The 21,210-nt window shown below is 38.6% G+C and overlaps 1 pseudogene; it reads right to left on the reverse strand.

Annotated features, from left to right (window-relative positions):
• Positions 1–233: 233 nt before the first annotated feature.
• On the reverse strand, positions 234–1,406 carry LOC140519149 (mitochondrial genome maintenance exonuclease 1 pseudogene; annotated as a pseudogene).
• Between the last annotated feature and the right edge of the window lie 19,804 nt (positions 1,407–21,210).

The following is a 21,210-nucleotide window of genomic DNA, read 5'->3' on the forward strand; positions in this document are numbered from 1 at the left end:
TCTACTTTCTTTCTTTTTGGGGAAGTAATGATTGTCACATTAATACAAGACAAAGTAATACAGCTGGGTTTTTTGGTATTGATGGGCAGTTCTTTAACTGAAAACTCTTCTAGTTTTCATTCATTTCAGTTGCGGTAAACTGACTATAGTGCCATGTTTTCACAATTAAAAATCAGTGCTATCTTTGCTGCTGATAATGTGGCAGTCATTAGCAATATAAAAAACCCCGACATTTAAGCATTGCCACTTTTAGATTTTATTAGATAACAAAAGGGTGAATGAGTTGGAGGGAGTACCCCCACCAATGAGATCACAGAGTCACTAAATTTCTGAAGTATCCTTTCCCCAAAACTGTGAGAAAGTGTAAACTGGCCTGGAACAGTATCCTGTATTCTAGTCTGAATTAAAAGTAATTTGTTTTTTATTTCTTTTCCTGTATATTTTTCTAGTCAAAGTAGCCATTTGGACCAGTATTGGGAACAGAGCTCTGAGTCCATGAAATGCATATGAGTATTTCCCTGTTTTGTAGACCGCCACAATTAAATAATATTGAACCTCAATAACTGACATTGTTGTTAATGCCCCCAGTATATACTACCACTTGTGAAGGGTTGTCACATGTGCTCTGGATAAATGATTTTGGTTTCTATTATGTCTTCCAATCAATCGCATAGAGCTTAGCCCAATATTCAGTTACATAGTCCATCAGGTCCAGGTTGTCTCATGACGAAACAAACTTTTTTAGAGATCTTATCCCTTTTATGTCTTTTAGGACATGTTGGACATTTGCTTCGCTAGACCTAATAGTTTTTTCATCTAATTCCTTTAATTGCTCTTGGGGCAAAAGTATGACCTCTAATGCTTCATGGAAGTTTTTCCCTTTCAAAAAAGATGCCTGAAGTGTAATCTGTAAAGTTATCCTCTTTCCAGCTCTAGACCTCTCTAGATTTAAGAATTGTTTTGCTGCCATGGTTCGCTGAAGGATTTGAGTAACGCTAAATATTTTATTCTTTTGCAGGGATATTTTCAAGGTGACTGAGGAATCAGTTAGCGTTTGATCCATTTCTTTTTCTTTTCTTTTTTTTTGGATTGAGGAGAAGAGTTCTATTTTGTGTAACTTTTGGTCCTGATTCTTATTCTTGGGCCTTACATTTACTCACAGGTCCATGTAATAAATCATCTTCCTGCAACAATGATTCTCGTATCTAAGAACTAATTCTGGTTGACATAATAGGTCAAATTAAATGAGAGTATTTGTTTTGGTTGACTTCTTGATAAAGGGTTTTTTCTTCTTCTTTCTGGCTACACAAGTAACATGAAGTAGAGAGACCTATAGAAGGAGATCAGTCCATCAAGAACCTTCTTAATCTTCCTAGCTTCTTGCATTTGCTTGAGAGTGACTACATTTTTAGGCTCTAAATTTACATGGAATCCAATTTGGTCCAAAGTTCTCCCTTTTTTAATTCAAATGTCAATTTTTTTGGGAGGGTGTCCTTTTGTGGGTTGCAGTTTTTTGACAATTACTTGCAAGCACCATGATGTGATGGGTGGCAGCTCCCATGAGATTTCCTAACAATGTAATTTTAGAGCAATTTCCATATCACACTGAAGGGAAATTGTCCTCTGACTTCCATTATTGCCCTGCATAATGCACTTTCTGAGTCACTTCACTGCTTCATTCACCTACCCAATGTGGTCCCTTATTCACTGGATAAACTTTATCATGGCATTGCTTCTCAAGAGTATTGTTTTCCCTTATTTTAAAATAAGGGTAAAGCCAATTTTATGAGACCATTGTATATATTAATGGGATGAGAGCCTTAAAGTCTGCTGACTCCCTTGAAAGAGGTGTCATATTAAGTCTAGATGTTGTACATTAAAGTTTAATATTCATACCGAAGACATTAAAATGATACTTGGAAAAACTGACCTTCACTAGGTACACGGGAGAACACTATGCTAACATCTACAATGAGAAGCCTACAACTTTATATTTCAGAGCAGAGCATTCTTGGTCTAAGCAAAATAGAGCAAAGAAGTAAAGGCGATATGATCAGAGGGTAGGCTGGGGAATCTGAGGCATCAGGGGAGATAAAGGACGAATGAGCTAATAATAACCTTTAGCCACTAGCTTCAAGGACAAGGGAAACAAGGAGCAAGTCTTTGATGAGCTAAGAAAAATATAGAACAATAACAAGACTGCCATTATGAAGAAGGTTTACCAAACAACTGAAACTGTCCCCAGATCACTGGAGTGCACTGCTTCCTGCTGCTCCCAGATAGTGTACTGGCGCCTTCTCAACCCGTAGAGGAAAGAAAGTCGTTGTTTCTATTTTCTCCTTTGCCATATTAAGAAATATGATGGTCTTTGGGGTAAAGAAAGGGCATTGTTATGTTTTTTAAGTAATCTGATGCAAACCTCACACCATGATGGGCTAAAGTCAGACTTGATTTAAAAAGTAAAATATTATTTTTTTCTTCTTCACCACTGCCTTCTCAAAAGCTGTCGCTTTTATTTAGAGTTCAACAGAACAGTGTCACGTTAATATTTCTTGATGAAAATCAACCAGAACAAACAAAGTTCCATAGAGTCAAGGCCATGTCAAAAAGAAAAAAAATAAAACATGATAGACTATGTTGGGAAAAGGAGAGTGGAAAGGATAGGGAGAAGTAGGGATAATGCTAAGCTTCTTAGATTTCCTTAAAGTTTTAGAGAAAATGCATTTAGACAATGCAAACCTCTCATTGCCTTCAAAGGAAATCTATTCCCATGGGAGAAAAAGGTTCAGGAAGAAATGAAACAGTAATCACTTAGTGACCTTGATGAATGAAAGACAAGTAGAAGAGATAATATGCATTAATCAATGTTGAAAAAGACTGTGCTGCTCCTTGTGGGAATCATGGATTCATAAGTATAGGGAGAGAAGGAACCTCACGTTTTATAGACAAGGAGACTGAGACCCAGTATGGGTCACATGGGTAATAAGAGTCAGAGATCAGATTTGAAACCATTTTCTCCCATATCAAAGTCAAACTCTTTCCTCGTGTTGATTGCTATTGATATTTCTTCTAAAAAGTTTATTTGGTGGGCAGTAAAAATCTAGGATATCACATTTTGTTCTCATGCTACCTTTTTAGCTTTATTCCATATTCCTCTCCTTCACTCAATCAATAAGCATTTATTAAATATTTACTATCTGCCAGGCACTCTCCCAAGCAATGGGGATAAAAACAAAAAAAAAATTAGATGATCTCTGCCCTCAAGATATTCACATTTTAATGGCAGTAGACAGTGTGAAACAACAATGCATGTACAAGACACACAGAGTTTCAATTAGAGGGAATTGCAGAGAGAAGGGAAGAATCATATATGTAGCACCTACCATGTGGTAGGCACTGTGCTAAGAGCTTTTTTTTTTTTTTTTTTTTTTTTAGTAAATATTAACTCATTTGAATCCCTCAGTAACCTTGTGAGAGAAAAGTGCTGGTATTATCCCTGTTTTCCAGTAGAGGAAACTAAGGAAGACGTTAAATGACTTGCCCAGCCTTACATAGCTAGTAAGTGGCTGAGACCCAATTTGAACTCAGATCTTCCTAACCCCAGGCTTGGCATTCTATTCATTGTACTATGTAGCATGCTTTTCAGAGTAATGCTTTCCACAATCTTGTCAGATGTCTTCAATGAGGACAAAAATGGTATCAAAGTCAGCTTCCACACGAATGGTAAACTAACTTGAAAAGGCTATAAGCCAAGAGCAACAGAGAAGAAGAGGTGGTGAGTAACTTTTGGCTTGCAGATGATGTTCGCTTATACCTCTTCTCTCCCACACTTTCTTTCGGAGCCTCCTAAACACTGAGCTAACTCTAGTAATCCATGTATCAACCTCCTCATCTCTGTGTACATCCCTGTGCCCTCAATAGCAACAGATAAATTAGGATGGGGAAACATCCATTTTATTCTTCTACTGTAGCTAGATTGTTAGGCTGATGTCTTTTGTGTATATGCGTACATACATACATAAATACACATATGTGTATATATGTATACACACAAACATGTATATATGAATTTGAGAAAGCTTTGAAGTCAGAAGGATTAATTCAATCAACACATCATTTAAGGCAAAAATCTGCAGAACTATGTCATCAATATTTATTCTTTTTTATTTCAGTTTCATCCAGGATATTCTCCATGACACTACTGAACACTTTTGGTGAGCATATAGCTACCTCATTTGATATTGATACTAAATGAGTTATTGAATTCACTGTATGATTGCATGTGGCATGGAATCTTATATGATTTTAATATGTAGAAAACATTTGAGGAAAGACTTTAGGCTATATTTTATTCTACCAAGTATTTTTTTTAATCTTTTTAAAAATTATTGTGCAATAGATATAGATTTTGTATTCTCTATAACTTTGGGTCAGCTGCATTACTATAAAGATGTTATTTGCTGAAAAAAACCCATCTTCATGTATAAACCATTCTTGTGGCTCATTGAAGAGATTCCCTGCCAAGATTTTCTAGAAAATCATGGATAAGGAATATGCTGGAGGTGTTATGGATGGGTTACTTATCTGCATTGCTTTAGGAAATAATCTTCCTTCAACAATGAGATCAAAGATCCATGAAAGTGTTGAAATATGTTCTCTCCTCGATGGTGTCTGGTTTTCAATCAAAGAACACCAAAATTGGGAGTGACTCAAAGGGTAATGCAAAGACTGATGGTGAGCCCAAGCAGATTATTGCCGACCTTGATTTCTGTGCCAGAACTTGTATAATGAATATCATTCATGAAATTTGTAATGAGAAAAGGAGGTTAGCTAGTCATGTAATGAGAAACAAATGAATGACTCCAGTTGGTTAGTTACTCTGATAGGTATAAAAGGTCTGCAAAAACATAAACCCTTAATGTCAGGTTTATAGTAGGCCATAGGATGAGGAATGGATGAGGTGTAGTTTGTCATCTTGGAAGGAGTATCTGAATTGTTGAAATCACAGATCTATTGAAGCACCTTAATACAACTACTAATAGTATATTTAAATAGAACTTAAAGGTACAAATCACTTTACGTAAAGAATTTGACCCTCACATTTGAGGCAGATGCTGTTATCATCCCCATTTGACAGATGTGAAAACTGATGCACAGAGAGCTGAATGACTTGCACAGGATTACACAGCTAAGTGTTTGAGGATAGGATTTGACCACAAGTCTCCTGACTCCAAATTCCATGCTTTATCTACTGACCCTTCTATCTGCCCTTAAAGGATAGACTCTTACCTCCTTTATTACCTCACAGCCTTCTTCAATCTCCTTAGAAGTTTTTAGAATAGCTAAGTTCCAGATGAAGATTCTCCCTTATTGGACATGGTACTTTCTATCCTCTTTCAAAAGGAAGATTGAAAATAGATCCAGGGGAATGGTAGTTAAAATCTAGCAAAAGACCATAAGAGAGTGGCATTCCTATTACTTGGAGGGAATCCAGTAGGAGAAATCACCAAAATCATCCAGAAATCTGTGATGCTATTTCTATTAGACATGTTATATCTTTATTCCTTCGAACAGAGCCTTTTTGGAACAACCCCAACTGTGACCTTCCTCAGGCTAGTCAACTGTGGTCCTGAAGCAAAATGACTGGAAGATACGCCCTACAAAAGAACTTAAGTCAGAGTTGTCATAAGGTGAAATGGTACCCAAGGAAAATTCATTTGGGAGTGGAAGGGGTGTTTTAGGAAGACATTACCATTGGAGGAGAGTCCTATGAGTGGTTAGTTGCACTTGGACGTAGTCTGTGTGGTAGGAGAGAGAAGAGCTCCTTCACAAGTTCAGTTCCACTGACAGGTGGTGATGCATCCTTTAGGAAGTCCCACCCTTGTTTTTTTTGGGGGTTTGGTTGGAAAAGCAGGCTGTAGGCATAGAGATGGAGTCCCAAGAGTGACATTTGGAGTGCCTCTGGAGTACTGTGAAGTGAGGTTTGGAGATGGCAGGTGGCCTCTTTTCATTCTGGGAAGAATATGACACTTTGCATGTTAATGCTTTTGGGGTAAAACTTTGCCCTGTGCTAGTTGCAGGATCTGATTGATGATTCAAGGAGGAGTTGTTTTCTAACAAGTCAGCCACCATATACCCATAAGTGGTTGGGACTCTTCAAGCAAGATTAAGGAAACATCTCTATTTTCCCACATATTTAAGAGTTTACCCCCTTAAAATACAAGCTTTTTTCTTTTAATGAATCAATATGGATGCAAATATTTCTAGAATTTCTCTGACTTCCTAAAAAGAACATATTATACACAATTTATTTAAGTGTTTTGATGATCCCAGGCCATCATTACAGGCATTAATCTTTGAATTTTATGCCACTTCCCTGCCCCACCACACCCATGAAGTAGCAACTGATCTGGTTCTTTAATAGTTCTGCTGCTACAGGGGATAAAGTTTCCTGGGCCTAGAGTCAGGACTTACTATCTGTGTGACCATGGGCAAGTCATTGTCTGTTTCAGCCTTCTCATCTATTAAAAAAATAGGATCATAATAGAACTTACCTCTTAGGGTGGTTGTGGGGATCAAATAAGATAATAATTATTAAGCACTTACCATAGTACCTGGCACATACGAAGGGCTACAGAATTATTATTGGTATGATTACACCTGGACTTTATATTACTCATAATTCTGGAGCAGGAGGACCTAGATTGTATGTGATTGTGATGCATATTTATATAGTTCTTCAAGCATTACAAAAGTATCTTCCTCACAACAATCCCATGGAGTGGGTCATGCAAGAAGTATTATACCTGTTTTGCAAAAAATAAACAAAGTTGAAGGAAATAGAATAACTTCCTCAGGGTTGCTTAGCTAAAAAATGTGAGAGCTGGTAGAATCCCAGTTTCCTAACTCTAAGTCCAGTGCCTGAAAATCCAAGTAAAGGAAAAAAGGGAAGGGAATTTACTATTTTAAGTAAACTCTTCTCCAGTTGATGAAAACAGCCTCTAATCTCTGTAGAATTCACATGCTTGAATATGAATTCTTGTTTCAGCTACCAAGTTGTACACTGATAAAAATCTGGGAAAATTCATATCTGAATGAGTAAGAAGCCAAGATTCTTTCCATCCCAATAAATCATGATGCTCATCTCTGAAAGCAGAATTACCCTTTCCCATTGAGTAGGCCTGTCTCCTGCCTGCTGCCCTAACAGTCTGGCTATCGCTGCTGTGCCATCCCTTTGAGCCATCCCTTCATCCACAGATAGGATCTCATTTCCCACGCTGCCCCCAGGTAAATGGAACCAGTTGAGCCAAAATGAAATTTTTACAGCAGTGTTAAATATGTAATATATGTGAGCCTCATAGGTCTAAAAGGAAAAACATGGAAGCAATTTCTTTCAACAAACCTCCACAGTTCCATGAGGCAAAAAGGGGGCAATTAGGTCATTTATAATGCCTGAAATGGTTTTATGCCAGTATCGAGATTTTTTTTCAATTTCCCTTTTTTGGTATTCTTTTTTCCAAGAAGCTTTTGAAAGCATGCAAGAAGGTATTATTAAAATATTAAAGCATCCTCAAGACATTCTTTGGAAGAGTCTATAGACCCTCCATCTCTTGAATCTTATATAGAAAATTATTTTCATTTTAATATCCAGGGAAATGCAAATCAGCTTGAAGTGTCTGTGGATACAGTGCGGTTCACTTTTTTCCTGAAGCACCGTGTTACAGCAGCTGATATTTACCTAATATTTTTGTGATATCATATTTAAACCTCCCAATAACCTGCTGAAGCAGATAATACAAATATTATCATCCCCATTTTTCAGACTGAGAAAAGTGAGGTTTCAGAGGAGTTAAGTGACCACCTGTTGACCTTCCTTATCCATCATGCAAAAAGCAAATGCTTGGCATTTATGTAACTCTTTAAAGTTTCCAAAGGGCTTTTTATGTGATCTCATTTGATCCATTCAACAATCCTGTGAAGTGCTATTATTATCCTAGTTTAACACATAAGGGAACTGAGGCTGAGAAAGATTAAGCGACTTGACAGCATCACATAGTTAGAATTTGGAACTGGATTTAATTTCAATTCTTCCTGATCTGCTATGCCACCTACTGCCTCTAATAGGCATGAATTAAAATCATCCTTAAATTTGGAAATTTCCTTACTTCACTTGCTCCTTTTCAGGAGTATACACAAATTACATAAAGTAAATACAAAGGAGGGAGATAGGTACTAGGATCTGCTAGAAGGTCGGTTTGGATAGACTATATGGTGCATTAAGAAGAGTAACTTCTAATGAGCCTATAAGGGTAGGCTGGGCTCAGATTGTGAAGATCTTTAAATTCCAAACAGAGGAATCGATATTTGATTCTGGATGCCCTAGGGAGCCATGGGAGATTATTGAGCTGGGAGTATATCATGATCAGATCTGTGCTTTAGGAATTCCTATAGCTGCAGGTAACCTGGGGAAAGACTTGGGTGGGATAGAATTTGGCCAGAAAACTCCCCATCCTTGTGCCCTTCCTTCCTTTCAGTCATGTTTCAGGGCTGTCTATTGAAACATCTTGGACTGCATCTTTGAAGTAGCCACCCTCCTAGAGATAAAAGGGGAGAAAAAAGTCTAAGTCTGAGGTCCTGCTTGACTTTTTGGTGTATGTGCAATATGAATTTAGTTTAATTTCAAGATTTTATCTCAGAAAATTAATATGATTCCATTTGCCTATAAGCCAGAGAGGGTATTTTCTGAGTCAGAAGTGATCTAGCACCTTCCCACGCAAGCATCAGACTTGGTAGAGTCCCTGTATTTAAGTTCTATCTCCTTTCATGGTCAGTCAGTATCTGCTGAGCACATACTTGGGGATGGGGAGGGGAAGGCAATGTTGTACTAGGTATCATGAGAATCTTTCATTATGGGATTTCTAGAGGATGTAAACAGTGTTTTACATAAACCCTGGCCAATACCTTGATTTAACTCAGGTGGTGTCCATCTAAGACAATACTGTGAAGTAGTCAAAACTTGTCTTGCATGACCATCCTCTGTTTCCTTTTCTCCATTTTGTGCCTCCTCATTCATCTAAAGCACCCAGAACACTTGGACCTTCTTTAAATGTTTCATCTCAGAGCTATGGCATCCTTCTCAGACCAAAGAAGTCTATCATGCTCTCAACTTCCTCTCCTCTCTAGTAAAACTTCCTGAACCATCCTCTTCCCCACTGAAAAGCAGGGTAGTTAATCAATCAAGAGTACTTTTTTAGGCACCTATTGTGTGCCAGGCCCTGTACCAGGCTCAGAAAATACAAACATACTCTTTATTCAAAAAGATCTAATATTTTAAAGGGGGGGCAAGAACATAAGTATATGCATTTAAATGTAAATAAATATAGTAGGGAGGGCACCAGCAGCTGAAAGGATCAAGAAAATCAAGGAGAAAATGATACTTGGAAAAAGTCAAAGAGCACTGATTTTGGAGGAAAATGAACAAGCAACCCCCCCCCCCTCAAAAAAGTACCTTTGAATACCAGCTGTGATATGTGGTATTCATTCACTATATTACCTGGGAAAAGTCAGTTCAATTCTCTAAACCTGATTATCCTTACCAGTAAAATGAGGGAGCTGTGCTAGATTTATCTCTAAGGTTTATTTGAGCTCTAAGAACTCTGATGAATCCTCCTTTATTCTCTACTCCACTGTATGAGATATGATTTAAAGCTAAACCCTAGAGAATGAGGTGAAATGTGGAAACAGAATGTTAGAATGAGAAGGATCACAAACTCACAGAATTTCGGAACTGGAAGGGACCTCAGTGGACAGTTTTGCCCTTACAGTAAAGCAGAACAACTCTTCCAAAAAGACAATCCTTCAAATACTTGAAGAATATATCATATGCCTCTAAATCTTCTCCACAATAAAGGTATTCCTTTCCATTGACTGAGCCCTATAAAAATATCATCCTAAAAATGGCATGTAGATGGCACAGTGATTCCATAGGGTCTGAAGTCAGGAAGACCAGAGTTCAAATCTGGGCTCAGACACTAGCCATATGTGATGCTAGGCATCTGCTTGCCTCAGTTTCCCCATCTGTAAAATGAGAGTAATAATAGTACCTATCTTCCAGAGTTATGTGGAGTTAGTCATTGTAAAGTGCTGGTGTCTGGCACCCAGTAAATGCTATGTAAATGTCAGCTATGATAATGATGAGGATGATAATAATCTCAAGATATTTCATTATCTGGCTCCTCATCATGCTGGTTGGTTTTCCTTATCCTTGTGTGTTTTGCTTCTCTTAATATAGTTTAAGATTAAGTTCCAAAGGACTCATGATAGAAAATACTATGCACACTGAAGGAGTCTGAATGCAGATCAAAGCATAGTATTTTCACTTTATTTTTTTCATCATTTTCTTCTTTTGGTCTGTTTCTTCTTTCACAGCATGACTAATATGGAAATATGCTTTACATGATTGCATATACATAATTTGGATCAAATTGTTTTCCATCTCAGGAAAAGGAGAGGCGAGGGAGGGAAACAATTTGGAATTCAAAATTGTTTTAAAAATGAATTCAATTTTTTCTTTATATGTAATAATAAAATAAAAATATTATCTAAAAGGGAAAAATACAGTCGAAGATTGTATTAGTTTTCTTGGATGTTATATTGTTGACATGTTGAAATTGCAGTTCACTAAAACCCCTATGTTTTTTATTGTCTAGCTATATACTGAACTTGGGAAGTTAGATTTTTAAACCAAAGGATACACCTTTGTATTTATCTCTATTGAATTGTATCTTGTTAGATTCAATCCAATGCTCTTAGTAAGTCAAAAATTTTTAAAATACGATTCTGTCGCCCAATGTATCGTTGGTCCATCTCAAGTATGTGTTCTCAGAGTCTGTCTAGTCCAAACTTCTAGAGAGAGTATAATTGCTCTATACTATCCCTGATGAGTAATTATATTAGAGCATGTATAAAACTATCAATTCTGTGTACAGCTAAGTTGACCTTTGCATGAGTGTGTAACCTTCAGGGTATGTAACTTAAGAAGGAGCTCGGTACAGAGCAGGTAAGACAGATAATAGCAAGGTGAATTTGAGAATGTATACCTCACATCTTCAGAGACAGAATGGCCCCTGTGATTGGAGCAATATTTACTAATTCATGGAGAGTTGGCTAGTTTTTCTATAAATGGTAAAAGAATCCTCTCCAGATTTAATTGTTTCCGGGGAATAAGACTCAAACCTTCCATGTAGATTTCTGGTCATGTCAACATAAAAGTCCAATGCAGGAAGAATGTGTGTGTGTGTGTGTGTGTGTGTGTGTGTGTGTGTGTGTGTGTGTGTGTGTGTGTGTGTGGTATTCCTCAGCCTTGGGGATTCTAAACAGGCATGTCACCAGGGCAAATGTGAAGCGGGGTGGTACCCAACTGAATCATGATTTTGCTAAGTGAATGTCCTTTTGTGAAAAATTTAGCTAGTGTAGGAGTACCTCATTTGGTTCAAATCTCAAAATGGAACCACTGGATCAGGTATAAGCTGGTTCTGGCTTAGAACAGCTCCATCTGAAGTTAAACTCCAGGCTCTTTAAAAGCATAGCCCTTAAGTCCAACCACTATATTCAGCTACTTGGGAAGTTAGAAGGGATGAGTCAGTTAAGAATAAGGACCAATCAAAACCAACAAAAGACAGGCTCCTGGGGGCATGACCTAGAAAGAAGGGCTCTGAAGAGGAAGAACAGTCATTCTTGATAGACTCTCCTTAATACTTGAATATGCTCAGAGAAAATTCTCAGCGTTGTTTACTGAAGGGGCCTCCCCACTACCCCCACCTAAGCCAGCAACACTAGCTCTTGCAATTCTTAATTGACTGTCCACTTCGGACTTGCCATCGATTGTTTGGCAGAAACATGGATTTTCTGTAGGCTGATGTTCTGGGTCCCGTGGTCTCAAGATTACTTCTTTATCTAACTGCAAAAGAAAGTTCTACATGTGTTGGTATCCCTAAAGTTAAACCTTCCCATTCTCATTCCTCTGTAAAGAGTCATCTAGATTTTGAGTGGAAGGGTATGTGGAAGCGGGGGGGGGGGGAGAGAGAGAGAGAGAGAGAGAGAGAGAGAGAGAGAGAGAGAGAGAGAGAGAGAGAGAGAGAGAGAGAAGAGAGAGAGGGAGAGGGAAAGGGCCAGAGACACAGAGACAGAGAGATAGAGACAGAGAGACAGAGATAGACAGCGACAGACAGAGAGAGATAGAGACAGAGACAGAGAGAGGCAGAGACAGACAGACAGACAGAGACAGAGAGACAGAGATAGACAGTGACAGAGAGAGATAGAGACAGAGACAGAGAGAGACAGAGACAGAGAGAGGAAGGAGAGAGAGAGAGGGGGAGAGAGAGAGAGAGAGAGAGAGAGAGAGAGAGAGAGAGAGAGAGAGAGAGAGAGAGAGAGAGAGAGAGAGAGAGAGAGAACACAAAGATGATACAGTTAAGAGTGAAAAATATCTTGAAAGGTTAAGGTCATTGACCTTAACAAAAATGATAACATTTAAAGAGGCAAAGGTTCTTACATTTGAATTTAAACAAACTCCTAAATATAACATTGGGTAAGCAAGACAGGACAGCCATTTGAAGGAAATGTGAGATTTTGGATGGACTACAAGCTTACCCTGAGTCAACAATGTGAAATGGAGACAAAAAAACTAATGCGATCTTAGGCTGCGTTAAGAGGGGTATAGAGGCCATATCAGAGAAGAGATAGTCACTCTACTCCATGCCGTGGTCAGATCATATCTGGAGTATTACATTTAATTGTAGGCATCACATTTCAAGAGGACATTGCTTATGGATGAGCTGTGTTGCTTTGTTTGTTTTCTGGAACTGAGCCCCCACCTATCTTACCAAGGCTGTCAGTGCAGCGGACACTCATAAGTGTGATCTAGGGTTGTTTTGGTAAATGTTTAATAAACAGGTCTCGTGATTTTAAATTTAATCTTCAATATTGACATTTTCGTCACACTTTCTTAAATCTAGAAAGTGAACAATATGATAAATCAAGCCCTGATGTATAGCACCGGCAGAGGTGTACATGCACACACTAAAAATTTAACAGTCACTCTTCCCAGCAGATAAAAGCATTCTCCAGCGTACCCCCAGGCTGATCCCAATAATGATCTGCCTGGAAGTTTGTACCTCCTCCATTTTTCTGACTTGGTGTGATTCCTTCATCTTTAGGCAGCCTTATGGTTTTCTGTGCTAAACTTAGTGCACACAATGAATCAGTTTTAGCCCTACTGCATCTCAGGACTTCCAATCAGGAGTGTACTAGGTCAATTGTTCATAACAGGTCAATTGTGAAATTTTCAATGTGAGTATTTGCACTTGGCAAGCGGTATAAATTCCAACTTCATTTATTGTTTTGATGATTGACTATACCAGGGGGTGGGGAACATGTGGCCTCAAAGCCACATATGGTCCTTTAGGTCTTCAAGTGTGACCCTTTGAGTGAATCCAAACTTCACAGAATAAATTCCCTTAATAAAAGAATTTGTTCTGTAAAACCTGGACTCAGTCAAAAGGTCACACCCAAGGACCTAGAAGGCTATATGTGGCCTCAAGGCTGCAGGTCCTCCCTACCCCAGACTAAACTTAAGAAAGCAATGAAGAACATGATAATAATGAAGACAAAACTTAAAAGTGTGTCTTGAGTGTATCCCCTCCCACCCCCATAGAGGTAGTAGTGAACATTTACCAGCACATCCCTGTCAGAAACTGAAATGATCCTCCAGCCTCAGCCTCCTCCAGTAGAAGGGAATACAGGTATATGCTTTTCCTGGCCCTAAAGAATGTTGATATTTTGGTGAGCATCCAGAAGAGGGCAACCATAATGGAAAAGGACCTGAAGTTAATGCTATATGGTAATTAGTTGGAGGAAGTAGGCATGTTTATTCGAAAGATGAGAAGACTCCAGGGGGAAATAAGAGCTAATTAAAATATAGCTCAAACAATTAATCAATTAACATTTATTAAGTACCTATCGTGTAAAAAGAGGCAAAAGATAGTACTTGCCCTCAAGGAGCTTACTATCAATGGGGGAGACATATGCAAATAACTATATATAAGAGGAAAGCTATACAGAGAATAAATAGGGACTAATAAACAAAGGGAGTAAACTTGCTCTACTTGGCCATAGAATATAGAACCAAGAACAAAGGACAATTTTCGCTTGAGGTGGGATATAACTTCTTAATAATTAAAATTATTCAAAAATAGAATGTACTCTGTTGGAGATTGTAGGCTTCTGTGCTTGAATACGTGTCAGGTAGGTTATAGAGAACATTCTTTTTTAAGTAAGGGTTAGACTAAATGATCACTGAGGTTTCTATAAACTCTGAGATTCTGTGACTGATTCTGATTCATTAAAGGGATTCTTGACTCTGGTCCAGGCTTCCAGCCAACTCTGCCACCAGATCACTATGGAAGAGGGAAAATCAATGCCAGCAGGCATAGGCATCCCAGTCCTTGGAAGGAATGCCACTATTTTCCTTTCTCTAATTTCATTATATGGTATGTGCCTTTGGTGTTGGGGCAACTGTAATCAAAATGAATTCCAGCCAGAGATGCACAAGATAGTATAGAACTTTCAACATGGGAAACTATGCATTTTCTTCTTTATCCATGGACTTAATCATCTCTGTTGCTTCATTCCCAAGACACTGGACTAAAGGAGAAATATTGAACATTCCCTTCTAGGTGATGTTTACTAGAGATGTTAGTAATAATATAATATTTGCATTTTACAAAGCGCTATCCTTACAACCTTGTGAACAGCATCATAACTAGAAATTTTGGTATCTAGGGGAAAGTGTGTGAGACATAACCTCAAATTACCTTTTTAATTCATTATGTGAAAACAGTTCAGAAAATCACTAAGACATATTCAGTTGAGTTACTGAGAGATTTAGTTACTAGTACTTCTCATTTTAACTAACTGCTCTTGCTATTGAGTTGACAAGTTCAGTTATTTCTATATTTCTAGGAGAGTTAAATTTCTGAACCCTCCAAATTTTGGTGATTTGGAGAAATAATAATAGCTCACAGTGATACACCTTTGAGGTATGTTATCTTATTCGATTCTCTCGACAAATTGATTTTGTGGTTGTTTTTCAGTCATTTCAGTTGTGTCTGACTCTGTGATCTCATTTGGAGTTTTCTTGATAAAGATACTGGAGTGGTTTGCTGCTTCCTTCTCCAACTCATTTTATAGATGAGGAAATTAAGACAAACAGGGTTCAGTCACTTGCCCAGGCTGTCTGAGAGCAGATTTGAACTCAGGAACATGAATCTTCCTGATCCCAGGCCTGACACTCTGTCCACTATTCCATCTAGCTATCCAAACAAAATTTATAAAACAAATCCATATAGAGTGTTGTTATCCCTATTTTGCAAGGTGAGGCAGCTGAGGTTGAGAGAGGTTAAGAGACTCACCCAATGTCATGTAGCTAAGCAAATATCTGAGGGTGGATTTGAACTGAGGTCTTATAGTCTCCAAGTCTAATGTTCTACACACTTTACTACATAGCTGCCTGGTCATTCTTCCCTAGTCACAGGTTTGCTTCTAAGGTAGGAAATATAACAAAGAATCATTTTTGGTAAATTCCATAAGGATGCCTTGAGTACCTCCTATGAGTTAGGTGCTATTTTAGGTGTTATAGGCACAAAGATAAAAATCAAACAGAGCCTGCCCTTAAGGAGTTTATAGTCCATAGGGAGAAAACATTATGTGCACAGACAAATGTATAAAAACATAGAGGACAGATATGCAATGCAATTTCTTTGGTTAGGAAAGTATTAACAAACTGAAGAAATTAGGAAAGGCCTCCTTTAGGAAATGATGCTTGACCTACATTGAAATGAATCCATGAACTCTATGAGGAAGAGACATGGAGGCATAACTTATTTTGAAATAAGAAGTTGAGGAAATAAGCTAAAAAACTAATACATGCCAATCTCAAAAGACTATTTCAAGAATTGTACAAAATATTGTTATCTAAAATGCTTGGAAAGTATAAAATGCCACAGAAATGTAAACTGATATTGATTTTGCTAACTGCCACTAAAATCTGACTCTGATGTTTCCTCATAATGTAGAGGGCATCTTGGGTTCTCCAAGTCTATGCCCAAGTTGAGTCTAAGCTCAAGTTCTGGCAGGTCCAAACTGGAAAATCTCCAAGTATCAGTGACTAATATTTATCCTGGACCTCTTGTCCAAGGTCCAATTTTGTTCCCTTCTAAGAGGTTCACTGAACTTGATTGAACTGAAACGCTGTTTTTTTAGCCATTGATCCTTTTAAACCTGCAAACTACAGTTTGGAGTCTATGTTGGTCAAACCAGTGAAATAGCAGAAGCTTGGAATATTGAGATGTTATTCCTCTCCTCGAATCTATATACTTCAACCAAACCTGGCCACTTTACTGTATTTCTGCTTGTGGGCTCCCACCCCAACTCCAGTGTCCTCTCCTCCATGAAACCTTTCTTGGTCACCTTTTAATTCCTTAGACCACATATTAACACTTTGTTTTGGAGTCCCACCTTAACTTCTTAGCTGTATATCCATCAGTGTCATTTTAACCTCTCAGAACTTCAGTTTCCTTATTTAAAGATTTTATATTCTCTCCAATATGATACTTGAAAATGTAATCTAACTCAGCAAGCATTTATGAAGTGCTAACTATTTATAAAGTCACTTTAGATACAAAGAAATAGCCCCCTTTTTAAGACACTTAGATTTATGTGTGTGTGTTCATCCTTCATTGCTGAAGAAGACCATGCCATTAGAGAAATAATGACATGACTTGCATTTGACTTTGTTTTGATTGAGGGAGGGCTGTGCAGGTCACCAGCCTCACTTCTCCTTCAGAGCCATCTGAATCCAGTGACCAGATATTCATCAGGATGACTGGAGATGACCCAGGATGAGGCAATTGGGGTTAAGTGACTTGCCCAAGGTCACACAGCTAGTGAATGTCAAGTGTCAGAGGTGAGATTTGAGCTCAGGTTCTCCTGACTCCTGCACTGGTACTCTATCCACCACACCCCCTAGCTGCTCAAGACACTTAGACACAAAGTTTTTGAATGAATAAACATAGAGTTGAAGTGGAGAACGAGTAGATACGAGCTTTAGTTTGGGTTCTGACACTCAATTGTAAAAGTTACTTAGCCTCTTTTTTCCCATTTGTTTGGGTAGATGAGCTATAATGTTGCTTCTAGGCACAACATTCCATTAAGAGGTAAAAGCATAGAGTCAGAGGCTAATTTTCTTGACTTTCTCATGGCTGTTATCCAGGAAAAAGACTCCTGAAGAGAAGGGGTCAACCACCCTCATAAAAGGTCAATCAACTGCAGCTCATATGGCAGTCAAGTCAGCTGAATGAACTGTGCACCCTGGAAAGACATTGGCAACATGTGACAGGCAAATCAAGCCACCACCCCCACCACCTTGACCACTATCTACCTCACACTTTGATGCAAACAGCTCAGGACCCTGAATGCAAGACTAAAGCCTTCAGCCATCATCCTAGGAAGCAACCACTGTAGAGATGCAGCTTGGTCATTGCTCTTGTAGGCTATATAGCCACAGCCATTGAAGACCTAGAAAAGAAAGTTCTTACCACCAAAGTCCTTAGTAATATCAAATGCTTCACCATAAGAAACTATGACTTTATCACTGGCAATGACATTCAAGAAGAGCATTGCCATATGCTTTGCTTCTGTGCCCTAATGACTGTGGGACTTTTCCATCTGACTTAGTGATGAAACTTTCCATATGTGTTGTTTCCCCCATTAGAATGTGAGCTCCTTGAGAGCAGGACTGCCTTACACCTCTATTTGTAGCCCCGACTGTTTTGCAGCAGAGTATTTCACACGTAGTAAACACTTAATAAATGCTTTGTCCATGCATCCATCCATCCATCCATTCCTTCATTCATTCATAGTACACAAGTATAGTGAAGTCAAACAACCAGAAGTTTGTCTCAGAATACAATCATATATTATATTTCTCTCATCCTTTTTTACATATGAGGAAACCAAGGCTGAGAGAGGTTGAGCAACTTACTCACGGTCTTGCAACTTATTATATTATATATTGCCTGAGACTTAAAACTCAAATCTAATGGTCTTTGCATCATGCCATACTATCTCACTTTTTTGCTATACCACACTTGCTCCTTTTAAAATAATTAGAGAAAAATGCCTGCTAAACTTTATGATAGATTACAAGTAAAATGAGAAATGAGAGCAGAGACAGACTGGAGTAAATTGGAGTAGTCAGATAATAAATATTTATTAAAAGTCTACTATGTGCTACGCAGTATACTACATGTTGGAATGGAAGTCAGTTTCTGCCCTTAGGGAGCTAACAATCTAAGGGAGGGAGGGTAAGACAACACACAAAAGGAAGCTGAAAACTGGAGAGGAAACGGAGAAAGGGAAGGTATTTGGCGCAAGGAGCACATGATGAAGAAATTCAAATGAGTGTAGGGGCACACTCCAAGAGTTTAGTTCCAGATGACAGCAATCAAGTGAATATCACAGTAAAGTGAGTCATATGAATTTTCTGGTTTTCCAGAGTATATAGGAGTTATGTTTACACTATACTATAGTTTTTAAGTGTCCAAAAAGATTCTAATGTCCATAGCTTAATTAAAAATATTTTATTGCTTAAAAATTGCTTTCATCTGAGCCTTCAGCAAGTTATCATCCTTTGGCTGGGAAAGGGCCTGGGTTCGATGTGAATGGCTCCTGACTGATCAGGTTGGCGGTTGCTGTGGCAGTTTCCCAACATAAGACAACCATGCAGTTTGCCAAATCAATTGATTCTTCCTTTTCACTTGAACCCTTAGAGACTGTTGTAGGGTTATTAATTGGCCTAATTTCAATATTGTTGTGTCTCAGGGGATAGGGAGGTCCAAGGAGTGAGAGAGGGAGATGGAGAACAACAGCAGGTGACCGGAGTAGCCAGAACAAACACATTTATCTGTTAAGTTCACTGTCTTTTTTGACCCTTGTTTGTGGTGCCCCCAAATAATTATAATAATAGCATCAAAGATCACTGATCACAGATCACCATAACAGATATAATAACGATGATGATGATGAAGAAGAAAAAGTTTGAAGTATTATGAGAATTACCAAAATGGGATGCGGAGACATGATGTGAGCACCTGCTCTTGGAAAAATGGCGCTGATAGACTTCCTTGAGGTAGGTTTGCCACATACCTTCAATTTGTAAAAAACAAACAAGCAAAAAAGGAAATGAAGTGCGATGAAGCTAAATGCACTAAAATCAGGTACTCCTGTAGTTGGGTGGGAAATGAGGACATGGTGGGCTTGCATGCCCTGCTTAAAATGCGGTTTTGGGGGGAGCCCTCTGCTCTCTACCTTCCAATCAGAAATGGGGGGCTAGAGAGAGAGGATATTAATGAAGGGTCAGCACTAGAGGTATTATCACCTTTTCAGATGATGAAGTTCCTGGGAGCAAGAGGGTTAAGTTCAAAAAAGTACAAATACTTTGGAAGTGAAAGGAAATATGTCTTTATGGAGGAGATGAAACAAGCTAATTCTTGAAGGATGAGCAGGATTTGGATAGGTAGAGAGGAAAGGATCTCTAATGGATTTGAAAGAATAGGAAAAAAAATCAGGTGCCACTCATCATGTAGCTGGTAAGTCGAACAAAACTCCAACCTAGGGCTTCTGTTTCTAAGATCTGTGCACTTTCTACTACATCTTGATGTGAGATATGTAAGAAAAAATCTGTTGTACTCTACAGAGATGATCTAGCCCCCTCCTCTCTCTCTCTCTCTCTCTCTCTCTCTCTCTCTCTCTCTCTCTCTCTCTCTCTCTCTCTCTCTCTCTCTCTCTCTCACACACACACACACACACACACACACACACACACACACTCACACACACACACGCACACACACCATTCAGTAATCTCCAGTAGCTCCCTAATATCTCCAGAATCAAATATAAAATTTTGTTTCTCATTCAAAGTCCTTAATAACCTGGCCCCTTCCTATTTTTCTAGTTCTCTTATACTTTACGCCCCTCCACCTGCCTGCATTAAGTGACACTGACCTCCTGGCAGTTTCTTATACACTCCTACATATGCATATTTTCCTCAGGGTATGCCCAGTCTAATCAATCTCTCCTCCAGGGATTGTCACACAACAGCTGTTCAGCAGCTGTTTAGCACTTCTGTGAGACAAGCACATAGTGAGGCAAACACTAGGCTTCTGTTGAGATCCTGATAGCTAAATCCAAGTGGTTTGTTTTCCTCAAAGGGGTTTCATTGTCCCTGCTCTGGGTCCCTCTCAAGTTAAATAGTGATCCTACTTAACCCTAAGGTTACTTCTAACCTGCACAGAAGTCTCTCCCCAGCTTCTCATATATACCAACATGCTTTACCACTCCTGGCCAGTTAAAGGTATAGAAAACATTGGAATTGAACTTTTGGCTCTGGCCCATTTATATGCTATTAATCATTCAACATTTATTAACATTTACTTTCTGCTAAACCCTGGGGATGGAAAAAGAGGCAAAAGATAGTCACTTTCCTAAAGGAACTTACAATCTAATGGGGGACAATACGCAAAGAAATATATACAAAGCAACCTGTATACACAAAATAAACATAATAGGAAATAATTAAAAGAGGGAAAACTCCCTGGTTTGTTAGCAATTAAAGAAAGTCAAGGAGAAGAGGCATGAGGGACAGCCAGAGTGAATGCCTGGAGCTGAGATGGAGTATCTTGTTGAAACAGCCAAGAAGCCAGTGCCATTGAATTGAAGAGTACATACTGGGGAGTAAGATGTAAGAAGATTGTAAAGGTAGCAGATGGCTAGGTTGTGAAGGGTTTTGAATGCCAAGCAGAAGATTGTCCTTCTTATGTCCTCTCTTACTCTGCAATTTCAAAGTCTATATAAAGATCTTGACCATTATGATGCAGCACTCAAATTATGATCAATCTGTTTGACCACATAAAACATAGTCCCATACACTCTGCTCCCAGATTAGTTTCCTGAAGCAGAGGTATTTATAAAGGGCAAGAAATCATTCTCAATCTCAAACAGTATAGCAGAAGGGATGAATGACGGAAAGCAAGAGGCAATCATTTCATTCATTTCCCCTCCTAAGCCCCTTGCTTAGTCAGCTGTTTCCTG

Source organism: Notamacropus eugenii, chromosome 1 (assembly GCF_028372415.1).
Source record: "Notamacropus eugenii isolate mMacEug1 chromosome 1, mMacEug1.pri_v2, whole genome shotgun sequence".
In the NCBI taxonomy this organism is placed as follows: domain Eukaryota; kingdom Metazoa; phylum Chordata; class Mammalia; order Diprotodontia; family Macropodidae; genus Notamacropus; species Notamacropus eugenii.